Raw genomic sequence first — 12,876 nt, 5'->3', positions numbered from 1 at the left:
TGAAACCACTGAAACCTTTCCACCTGGGAAGCTGTTCAGCTCAATTATTTTGTCACAGCAACAGAAAGCTGACTCTCATGCCTTTATCCTGCAATAGGCTAAGCCCTAACTAGACCATTAATGACCATAACCCCAGGGGAATCCACGGGCAAGACAGAGAGGCCTTGGAGATCTACTGCTGCAGGTCTTCATGCTGGAACCTCAACAGAATATGTGTGCTGTGTGGAGTGTTGGGCACAGAACAGGGAGCCAGAATCCCAGGTGGTCTCTAGCAGATGACTCTGAGGCTGTCTTGTCCTGGTTTAATGCATACTCAAGGCTAAAACTGTCCTCTTTCCCTTTGTTTATAGAAGGTATTTCTGGGCTTGCAGGAGGTTTTGCTTTAACTCTATTTCCCAGCACAGCTGTTTGCTGCCAGCATTAAGTAGGACTTGGAAGGGGACTAGCTGCCTCTATGCTGCCCAGACTCCTTCACACCTCTGCACGCCTGCCTGGACCATGTACACCATGTCCCCATCTCCAAGACTCCTTCAGACTCCTCTTCCTGCCTGGACACTGTGCGTCAGGTCACCACCTCCCAGATTCCTGAAGTCCCCTCCTCCTTTCTGGACAATCTATCCCAGAACCCCACCTCCCAGATTGTTCAGATTCTCCTGTCTGTACCCGGTGAATCAGGTACCACCTCCCACACTCCTTCAGACACTTCCTCCTGTCTGCACCCTGTGCCCCAGGTCCCCAAATTCCATACTCTTTCACAGTCCTCTGCACCTGGCCTAGACCTCATGCACCCCATTTCCACAGACCTGCATTTTCTCTGTGCCCTCCTTCAACTGAGCTTGGAGTCCTGCCATGGGAACTCTTGCATGTTTGGGGGCTTCTCCACCGACCCCACCAACATTCTCCTGGATACTGTGAGGTGCTGGGGCTGTGAATCACTGTGGAAGGGAAGAAAAAGGAAGGAAGGGGCAGCCTACAGGGTCTAGGGTGGACCCAGGCTCCCTGCTGACCTCGAATGAACTTGATATTATTTCCAGAAACATCTTCCCCCTTCCCACAATGATTTACTCACCTTTTCCTAGGAAGCCATTCCCTGCATCCTGGGCCAGTGGATCTTGTGGAAAGGTAGGGAGGGTGCTGCCAGGACCTCTGACCTGGAAGGACTAGGATCAGTGCTCCCCACCAACCATGCCTGGCCTGCCAACTCAGAAAACTTTCAGAGGCTGCTAGCCTCAACTTCCTGCCCCCACCCACCATGAGCCTTTGTCCAAACACTTGTTGGGCCCCTGTCTTTCCTTCATCTGCAGACCTGGTCTCCAGGGCCAGGATGGGAGGGGAGACAGTTAAGGACTGATGGTGGGTGAGACTCAGAGACCACAAAGCCCAAAAGAGCAGTTCTGGGACAAAACATGATGGAGGGTGGACAGGGATACACACTGCATAACCTGACAGCAGACCCCCAGGACCATTTATGCCAACATAGACACCAACATGTTCGCTCACTGCTCATGAGCACCCACACTAACTCTTCATGTACACTGTACATGCACACTCCTAAAAAAATCCTACTCACACATTCTCCTTGCACATTTCATATAAACATTCTCACCTGGTGCACATTCACTTCGCATGCCTACTCCACATAGACACTCTGTCCTCATGCATACTCACTGGTCATTCACCCTCCACATGAACACACTCCTCATGCACACCCCACATGAACTTTAAATCCATACTTGAACTCCACATGGATACTCACTCATCAACCACAAACCACATGGACACTCACTCCTCTACATGGACTCTCGGTCTATATTTGCAGTCTACATGCACACTCACTCCTCATCCACACACTGAATGCACATTCACTCCTCATGTATTCTCCAAATGAACACTCACTCCATATGCACTATCCATATGGACACTCCTCACAAACTCTCCACAATCACACTCACTCCTAAAGCATTCTCCACATGCACACACAATCCTTATGCACCACACACACACACACATATCCACTCGACATGTGCACATACCATCTGCACAGAGTCACAACAAATTTATGCAGAAGGCACTTCCATGCTGGCCCAACTTCTATGCGCAGGGAGGCCTATCAGGCAAGTGTGAAGCAATGCTTAGCCCAGACGCAAGGCAGATGACCTCCTGCCCTACAGAATTGGACGGGTGTAGACTAGACAGAACTGGTACCTGGTTGTTCACAGGTCCAGGTGTGACAGACAGTGAAATCCAGAGAGAATGAAGTTCCTTTTAGCTCAAGTCTACCAACATTCCTGATTAGGTAATTGAATGGAAGGTGGCCTGGGACCCTCCAGATGAGTATGACAAAGCAAACTGTGTGTCCTTTGGGATGGGGAATCCAAGAATGTGGGAGAATTTGGGTAGGATATTGGACTTCTTGATGCCAGAGCAGGGGTAACAGTGTAGGCCCAGTGCTGTTGCACAGGGACCAAGGCTGGTAGTATTATTTAGGTCCCTCAGAAGTACCACAGCCAAATTGTGACCTATGCACACCCTTGGGGTTCCTGGGGAAGTGACAGAACTGAGCTGTAGGCAGTCCCAGGATGAGGCCCCTTGTCCCTAGAAGGCCTGCTAGATGCCTGGCTTAGTCACCATGTCTGGAGCAGGGTAGGGATACCAGAAGGGGAGCCAGACATCCCTTCTGACTGCAGGAGATGCTCAGGGTGCTGACTCATGCAGACTCCAGACTGGCAGTCAGTTCAGCCTAAAGCCAACAAAAACAAAAAGAACATGTGTTACCATTTTGAGGACACCTTCATTTTCTCTAACAATTCTAAATTAACCCATTTGTCAGAGATCCTTTTACATTAGAATACAACCCATGAGATACACCAACATGTTAACATATGTGCCAAATATGTGAAGGGACAGTCAGGTGCCAGTTATGCTGTGACCAGTTGAAAGAAGCTGAGGCCACTTGGTCACAAGTCTCAACGTTAGAATCCTCTGTGAAGCCTTCATTGAAGGCTTTGGTGCCCACTCTGATGTGAATTTTCTTCCTTTCTTTCTCTGGTTTTGAAGAGGCAGCTTAATTAGGAAAGCATATTTCCATTCAAGGGTGCAGGTGTGTTAACTTGTGGATTGGGAGATAGTCCCCTAAGTAGCTTGGATAACCAGAGCTTACAGTGAGGAAGCAGAGGGCATGAGAGCCAAAAACCTCCCTTCAGACAAAACAATTGTATCTTAAGTTTGCAAAACCAAAAAGTGTGTGTACCAGTCAAACTCTCCAAACACAGAAGCACAAAAGGAAAAATGGAACTAGCCATGGACATTTGGGTTGAATTTGCTCTGAAGTTCCCTGCAGTCAGTTCAGGTGGGTTCTGGGCAGCTGTGGTTCCTGGCACGGGCAGGTATGGTGAGGGAGCTGAGGTCTCAACTCTAACAGATCTTGGGAATGTGAGGTGCTGCAGAGCAGTTTTCTTTCTAGCCTGGCACATGTCTCAGGAGGAACACCAGGGGTATATGTGGCTCCAGGGTCAGGGTCACCACACTGTAAGCACCCCCAGCAGCAGGCTATGTGCTTCTGAAATGAAATCATGTCATCACCAGATTGTGTCCCAGGAGATCCACAGAAGTTAGAAAGAGCTTCAACCCAGCCCCACAGCTCCTTGACATGCTGCAGAGAGGGATTTCAGGACCTGTCAACAGAGTCTTGGGCAGAGATTTATTCAGAAAAGCAAGACACAGAGAGCACAGTCCATGCCTGGTATGAGGAGCCCCTTGGGGTGTGAACACTCCATGAAAGAAAACTTGTAGATCATGAAGATGAGAAGTAGGGATGGTGGGTCAGTCTGATGGCTCCATTTCATTGGTGTTGGTGTGCTGGGTGTGGCAGCATGTGGTTTCCCCTCAGAACCTGGTGTTGATGATCTCTTGTGGATTGGTAGCTCCTTGAATGTACCCATATTCAAAGTCTTGAACATTCTCTCTCCAGGCTTCTTGTAATCAGTCTGCAATTTCTGTAAAATAACCCTGTTGCTCTGCCTCCCTCTTCTCTTCTTGCAGACAGTGCCACAGTCACAAACAAATACCTAATCACCCTTTCAGAAAAGCAGTTTAAAAATTATCCTCTGTGGAATGGAAAAAGAGGCTCCAAATGGACTCAAGATGAGAATCAAATGCAAGGAACACTGAGGAGTGTGGTCCCTGTGTCCACAAAGAATGACTAGGTTTGGACTTTGAGACCAGAGTCATAAGAGTCATATCTTCATCTTATCAGGTGGAGTTATGAAATCAACCCTGTCTCTGAGTGTCAGAATTTCAGAACACAAGACTGAGCTTTGTAACTGCAGGGATCATCTTCACCTGTTCCTCTTCCTGGGCCAATAACCCTGAGTTAGTCCCTGAGTGCTGTATCCAGTGACTCCAGCAGAGGATTCTCTTTCCACCAACCTGGCCATATTCTGTCATGGACCCAGTACAGGAGCCTGCATCTGGGGTTTCTAGTGACTGTGCTCTGTGTTTCTACATCAGGAAAAAGAGGAAAATAACATAAAATGGGACACCAAATTGAAATGTAGTTTGGTCTTCCTAAGAAGACAGTGAATCTGCCACCAACCTCACAGGGGAGGCATTTAATTTGGAGACTGCTGTCTTGTGGGAGGCCACAGCTGTATTCCAGCCCAAGTGAAAACTGGAAGGACTTAGGCCTCAGTCATTGGACAGAAATTCCCCGAACTTGTCAGAAGATTCTCAGGCCATGTTAATGAGGGTTGGAGGGAGTCCACAGCTCTTGGGCACATGGACGCTGAGCCATGTGTGTGACTTCTGTACTGTGGGCACACAGGTGTGGCCTGGGCTGAGTGGTATTAACTGGGTGAGCCCTGGGCCCTCAGTGTATAATTTGAGGCCACTGTCAGGGAGGGTCTCAGCAGGGCAGGAGGCCAGACCCAGGGAAGCCAAGTCCCTTGTCCAGGGCCCAAGACCCCTCAGGGCTTCCACACACCAAAGGAACCCGGTTTACAGTGAAGGACACAGGACACATGGCACACAACTTTTTCAAAACTGACCATGAAATTAGCCAAGAATATCTTTAGTAAATTCAAAAAACATTTTGGGTGTGTAGTGAAGTGTTTGAACATGATGTTTGTGAAGTGTGCAAATGGGTGTGCATGTGGTGTGTTTTCTGTGTGTGCAGACACGTGGGTGCTGTGCATGTTATGTGTCATTTGTTTATAAAGTGTGTCCTTGTGTGAGAGTTTTAGTGTGTTGAGTGCTTGTGTGTGAAGTGTAAGGAGGTGTGTATGCAGGTTGAGATTACAATGTTGTCCTGTGAATACATTTTGTGATGTGTAAGGAAGTGTGTGTGCATGAAGGTAGTGCTGTGTGTTTTGAGATGCGTGCTGCATGATATGCAAGAAGTTTTGTGTACAGATGCTTTGTGCTGTGTTGCATTTTTTATGTTATGTGATGTAAAAGGAGGTTGTTTACATGTGGTGTGTGCTGTGTTGCTTCCTGTGTGTTTTTGTAAGTGAAGAATGTATGTTTACATGTGGTGTGTGCTGTGTGTTGCATTGTTTGTGTTGTGTGATGCATATGACACTGTGTGTGCATGTGGTATGTGCTGTTTCATGTTGTGGTTGTTGTGTGATGTGTAAGCACAGCATAGAATCAGTGCTGTCCTGTGTTGCATGGGTTCAGTGATATTTAAGGAGGTTGTGTGCCTGCAGTTCTGCTGTGCTGAGTTGTGTTTGTTGTGTGATGTGTAAGGGTGTGTGTGCACATGTGGTGTGTGCTGTCTGTTTTGTTCCTCAATTTCAGGAGTCTGAGTCCTGCAGAGTCAGGCCCTCAGCACCCAGTGTTGGTGCCACCTTGTCCTCTGGTTGCCATGGGCAGTAATGGTAATGACATGATCCCTATGTGCACAGGACAACTCAGGGCAGACAAGGAAGCTCTGAGCCTGACATAAAAACAAAGACTCTTCCACAGAATTCCACTGTCCTGATGGCAGTTGGCTGGTGAGACTGGTACCCAGCATAAGCCTGCCTACCTGTGCCCGCAGAGGACATGCTGGAAACTCCCTGCCCTCACTGTGGCAGTCCTGGGAAATCTGCACATTTCTGTGCTCATGCCATGCTCAAGGACAGCAGGAGCCTGCTCATGTGGCACTGGGAAGTTCACAGGGGTGAGGACCACACCAAACACTCAGTGACCAAGTTTGTAATGTGTGGATACTGAGGCTGCAGCCTCTATTACCAATGCACAGGACAGAAGGCTGCATATCAAAGTCAGGGTACTCAATTCTGACCATATTTACACATAAGGCCATTGAGGTCCAGAGAATTTCAATAACCAACCTGAGGTCACAAAGCAAATAAGTGGCAGAGCTGGGTAGAAACAGGAACCTTGGATCTGGAAACCCACCTCCACATCATGACCAAAGAACCAGGACCTGAAGCATGCAGAATAAGAGGTTGACACGGTGCTCTAAATGGGGCACTGGGAGGCTCTGTGCCACTGTGGCTTAGGGCATGGTTCTGCAGTGCAGATAGGGGTGTGGCAAAGAGACAAAAGCAGGAGGGTTCCTGTCACACCAGAGTTTCTCTGAGCAGACCCAGTAGCACAGTGTGGAAGTGTGGTTATGCATAGGAGAAAGTTTGGGACCAAGTCAATGTAGGGAAAATGAGGCCTGGGTACATATGGCTGGTGTTAACTTTCTGTCCTCGGAACCTGAGGACACAGGTGTGGTAAGGACCATATTTTGTATGGTCAGCAGCTAACTGGTCTGTCTCTGACCACTGACCACTTTCTTCTATCTGCTAAGAACCTGGAATGACAACAGGGCCCCTGGGCCCCATGAATAACCTCCCCTCATCTAAAATCTTAGCTTCCACCCATTTCCAATATCCCCTTGTGTTGCCAGGTGATGTACTGCACGTACCCAGGATCATAACCAGGAAGTCTCTTGGCCAGTTTTCTGTTTGCACAACTGTGAGCTGCTGCTGTACTGTGCAGGAGACCTGGCGTGAAGCTAAGTCACAACAAGACAACAAGCAGAACTTGTGGGCTGATCACTCTGACGAGTCCGTCTCTCATACTGACTCCCTTAGAGGAGTGTGCTGGTCCTCCTGGCAGACCCCTGCCTTTACCTTGGCCCACAAACATGAGAAGGTGGTTGCTACTCTCTGTCTGAGATGGCAGTGGGTTAGCCCTCCTCCTGGGATACTGGAAGGACTCAGCAAGATAGTGTAGTGCTGGGAGCAGGTCTGACCATCCCATCATCACTGAGATTAGCTGGGGCCATGGTCAAGTTTCCATTAGATGGGGCACTCCCATGCTGCTTCCAGAAGTCTTGACTGGTCGATAAGCACTTGTCAGGCTGAGTTGGGTTCTGAAGTCACCAGTGTTCCTATTGCAACTCGGTTCCAAAAGTGTGGTGATTATCCCCACAAAAAAGCAGGCATGAGCCCACAACACATAGGAAGTCTGTTCAGAGACTGGAGGATTAAGTCCCCTGAGTGCAGGGCAGTCCTAACTCAGGTAGTGGCTGGGCTGATCATGTTTCCCATGTCCTCTATTTGCTTTCCCATGAAATGGGGCCATTACTCCTATGGGGAATCCTGGTAGTTGGGAAGAAAGACAAATTTTTCACACTCTGCACCTGAAATATTGATTTGATTGACAGATCCAGGATCTGGTCAGGTCACACATTGCTTGTGGAAAGTGAAATCCTTCTAGGGCCCTTTGTCTCAGCATCCCAGGAAAGGCTGTGCCTCACTCCTCTTTTCCCTCTAGTTGTGGAGGCCATGTGTTTCTGGACTCATCTTCTGCCCACAACTGGCCAGGAAAAATAGCCCTGCCAGCTATGTTGTGAGAGCTGAGTAGTTGGGTTCCACTAGACCACCCAACTCTGCCAGCTGCATGGCTTAGGGCAGGGTTTGGATCTATGGAGCATTTGGTGAGGTGATATACCCAGGGCCAAAACTCCTGGCTAATCATTGTGAGGTTGAGAGGGGACCCTCAATGCAAGGAGTAAAAACACTTCAGCAGCCCAGGCAGGCACTACCTCCCAGCCCACTGGCATCAAGTAGAATGCAGCTCAGGTCCCAACCAGCCTTGAGAATCTGGGCAGGACCCAGTAGTGTAAAACCATCCAAGGTCACACAGAGGAAGAGCAATGCTGGGCAATTCATTCTGAGAGCCACCAAATGGGGCAACAGTTCCTGGAGAGCAGGGGGTTATCACTGACAGCCTCCATGTACAGGAACAACTTAGGTTCTGGCCAGTAGTGGTCAAGTGAGTGGCATCCCCCAAGATTCTGAAACCTTGGTCCTGAGTTCATGGCTCAGATATCCTCACAGTCTGTGGAATCCAGATGAACATCAGAAGTGTTCATCATCTGACCACACCTTGTGACCATAAATGTGGTAGCCAGCAGTGAGCTTGGATCCCGCCCCCCCCCAACAGAGCTGCAGGCCCTGTGAAAGTCAACGGGCCTCAGGCAGGTCAGAAACCTGCTCTACAAACCCACCCACTTGAACACCCATATCAGAACTGAGGCAACTGCTCTGTTTGCTGTCTCTGTTCCAGCTGGCAGGGCTAGTTGAGCCTGTGGGCGCCCTGCCTTGTATGCCCAGGGCATCTGAGGACCATGGCTGCAATCCTGAGCATTTAACTAACCTAGGTGGACATGTCTCCAGAATAACATGCATCTGCTGTCCAGGGAAGGAGCAGGGTCCAGGGCAGGGCTTGCTGAGGGCTTTGGCTTCCTGCCCTGGAGAGAGAAGTTTGCTGTTATGGTGACTGGTAGGCTCTCAGAATCATTGGAAGGCTGTCTGCCAGATGGGCATGCAGGTGGGTGGCCAGAACCATTTGAAGGGCTTGGTAGGTTGGTGCTTCCAAACAGTGGGGTACATGCCTATGGTGGATGGCTATGGAGTGGGAGGCCTAGGTCCCTGAACCTTTCTCAGCCAAGGGCTGAGGTGTCAATAGTGCCTGGCTTCAGGTAATCAAATGCTCCTGCCTTTTCTTTCCAGGCTGATGTGTTTATTGCCAAAATACCTGAGAAGGTGAGTGCCTGCCTTCATGAAGGTGGGGATGTGTGATGTGGGGTGAAATGTGCACCTGGCACCAGGACCACCTGCAGCATGTTGGGCCCAGGAAAATGCTCGTTTCCACTCTGAGCACTAGGATAGGCCATAGCTGCTCAGCAAATATTGTGACTTCTCTGCAACATGGAAAGTGCAGGTCTGCCTTCTTCCACAGAGTCTCAGAGGGGCAGACAGATATTTTGTCCACTCTACACATAGAATGGGAAATGTGGGATTCAGATTGTTCTCAAGGACAGAAGCTACTCAGAGATGAAGGTGGGGAAAGGAGGTTAGCAGGTAGAAGCTCTAGTGATGGTCACAGTTGGTCCCTTTTCTGCTCACAACTGGGTCATGCCGGTCTAGCACAAGACTCTGGTCACAACTGGTCGGTGACCTCATCACACAATGGGCCCTAATCTAGTCACAACTGGCCCTCATTCTGTTAACAATCTGAGTGTTGATCTGGGTCACACACTGTATCCTGACCATCATCACACACAAGGCCCTACACTTTGTCACACTCTAGGTCCTTATCCTGTTCACACACTGGGCCTTGATCCTCTTCACACTCTGGGCATTGAACCTGTTCACATTTTGTACCCTCACCTCATCACATTTAAGCCCTGACCTGGTCATGAGTTGGTGCTGACCTGGTCAAGCACAGGACCCTGACCTGGTGACAATTCTGCCCTGACCTGGTTACAACAGGGTACTGCACTATTCACACACTGGGCCTTAAACCTGGTCACATTCTATGTCATTATCAGGGTAACAGGATCAACCATGACCCAGGTCACATTCTGGGCCCTGATTCTTGTCATATTCTGGGTTTTGATGCAGACATATTCTGGGTCCTGACCTAAGTCACTCTCTGGACCATGTGCCTGGTAACACTCTGTTCCCTAACCCTGCTCACCCTCTATGCCCTGGTCTTGATTACAATGTGGGCTTGGAAGCAGTTTACATACTAGGCCCTGACCTTCATCACCTTCTGGGCCCTGACCTTGCCAAACACTGGGTCTGGTCCCTGGTTATACTCTGGGGCCTGAGCCTGGTCACCCTTTTGTTTCTGGATTGGGTCACACTCAACAATCTGACCATGGTCACACACATGTCCCTGGCCCTTGTTACACTCTATACTCTGACAGTGGCTACACTCTGGCCACTGACCCTGGTCACACTCTGTATACTGTGCCTTGTCATATTCTGGGTCCTGACCTTGGTCACACTCTGGGCCCTGGTCCTTGTCACATTCTGAACCTTGACCTTGGTTACACTCTGGCCCTGGTATTTGTCACACTCTGGAACCTGGCCATGATCACACTTGCTGCACATCTTCTTGGGTGTGAAAGTGAAGAGGAAGCATCAGGCAGGTTGTCAGGAGTCCTGAGTGTGCTCAGATGACAGGAGCACATCCCACAGGCCTCAATGAACAGCTGTTTTATTTCTTTCAGGTCCCCCACAACAGCAACACTTTTCATGAAGTCCTTTCTTATACCTGTCCTGGTATTCTCAGGAGTGTGGCTTACTCCAGAGTCACCTGTTGCATAGAAAGACCGCAGCACAGGTCTATGTGACAGTGCTGAGAAACTCACTGCCACCTAGGGTACTGGTTCTTACCATTTAGGCACCTGCCTCAGTTGACAGTGGTGGAGCTTAGGCCAAGACATGCTCCAGAGTACAGAGCTACAAGGCTGGAGTCAGCTTCCCCTGGTGGATGACATACTTTGTGGTCTTGATGTGAAACTTCCACCCTTCCAACCACAAGGATTCCAGGAGAGATTGGACACCCAATTGGGCTTTCCAGGACACTAGACATAGTGAGCATCATCATGGTTGATGTCCAGAGTGCAGATATTGCTCACCGGTCTAGAGCAGACCCCATCAGCCTCTAGGAGGTGTGCAGTTAGGTTGTCCTATTTGTAGATGTGCAGCCAAGCCAGGTGAGGTAGGAGTCTCTGGGAGTCCCAACTATTTCTCCTCTTGGCCCATGTTCCAGGGCTCAAGCATAAAGCACCCTCAGAGAACCTGGGCCTTGTGGCACCACTTCAGGTGAGCAGGATCCTGGGTGGACACCAGTGCTGAATGAACAACACTCAGGGGAGCTTGGGTAAAGTTGATCAGAAATCATCAAGGATCACCAAGCATTCCAGTGACTGGGGAAGGTAGTCACCCATGTGGGGTCAGATGCACCCTGATTGTCACGGGGATTGTGCAGGTGGCTGCAGCAGCATTACTGGTGGCATATGCATCACTAGTTTCCCTTTGCACCAGGCTGGACCTTCCCAACTCCACCAGAATCTCAACTTCCAGGTCTCCAGTAAACACTGGATCCAAACACTCAAGAATTAGGAGGAAAAGGCCTGGGCCTCTCCTGACTGAGAAGCATCTTTAGAACCAGTAAGAGGCCTCCCCCTGCAGATGCAGTGATGCTAGGGTGAGCTTGTCCACCCTCAGGTTCCATCCATTCTTTATTCTAGTGTGGCTACCACCCAGCAAAACACATAGCTGGCTCTCTCTTCAGAGAATTGAAGGACCAGACAACACCAGCCTTAATCCCCCAGTGGGGCCTCCAGAGGCACCACCCAGAACAGCAGGCCATGGAAGGAGTTGTGTATGATGCTCAGCCTGCCCGGTGGTCCCCATCTTCTCACCGATCCTTTTCATCACCTGCTTCCTCTCTTCCTCCTCTCATGGAGAAAAGGGTGCACAGTTTTCCCACTAGATGTTACCCTGGGGCTAATATAGGGTCCCTAACCCAGAGCACTTACCAGCATCTCCTTCCTAGCAACATTGGTCTCTTATACAACCAGGCCCCTCACTCCACCTATTCTGTGGACCTAGCCTGCCAAGAATGGATTCTCCACCCATCTCAAAACCAGTTGTTCCTCAACCAAGGACAGACCTCAAGTTCACCATAAGTCCCCTTGCTCTTCTCAACCAGTGGCAAGGGAAGGGACACTCCCCAACAAGGTCAGACCAGGATAGATAGGGCCAACTGACTGCCCGCACACAGCCCTCCAGGCAGAGGACAATCAGACACATCAGGGAGACCAGTCACAGCAGGAACTCATTTATTGAGGAAATCACACAGCTTTTATGTACGGTGAAGGCTAGGTGGGAACCAAACAGCTTAAAGGTCAGCAAGGCACGGGGGAGGGGGGGTTCATGCAGGCGAGAGTCCCATAGGACTACGTGGCAAGCACGAGCTGTTTACGTTTGCAGGACTGTTCTTAACCAATTCCTGACGGTGGTCCTATTTATTGTCATTGACCTTTGATACCACCTTTGAAGCCTTGATCTTGCTAACTCGCCAGGGAGTAAGGAGTCAGCCTGAGTTAGTTAACGTGTCATTAGTCCCAACAACCATTGTCCCATAATCCAGAGGTGAGACATCTATAAAAGCTTAAATTGAACAAGAAATATATCCCTCTGACTTCTGTGGTAAACAACACCTCACGTAACATTGCTCAGGCTTCTCTGGGTCCTGTCCTAAGTCTCCCCTCACCCAACATTGCTGAGGGTGCTCTGGGTTCTGTGGGTAATGCACCTCATCCACAGTGCTTCAATTACACTGGATCCTTCAGTTGATTGCCCCTGTCCTGATGTGGCTAAGTATTCTTTGTTCAAGCTGCTAAGTTCACCTAAACTATCTTTACTCAGTCTTATTTTGGTTCTGAGGATGAGTGTCCCTCACTTAATAGTGCTCAGTCTTTGTTACTTTTTTCTGAGTTCCCTAAACATTCCTTGATCATTCTCTGGGCCAGTTGGATGAGCACCCTAACCTAATACTTCTCAGTCTTTTATTTAT

Source organism: Sciurus vulgaris, assembly GCF_902686455.1.
Source record: "Sciurus vulgaris genome assembly, contig: HiC_scaffold_587_arrow_ctg1, whole genome shotgun sequence".
NCBI lineage: Eukaryota > Metazoa > Chordata > Mammalia > Rodentia > Sciuridae > Sciurus > Sciurus vulgaris.
Note: the sequence above shows the minus strand (reverse complement) of the source record.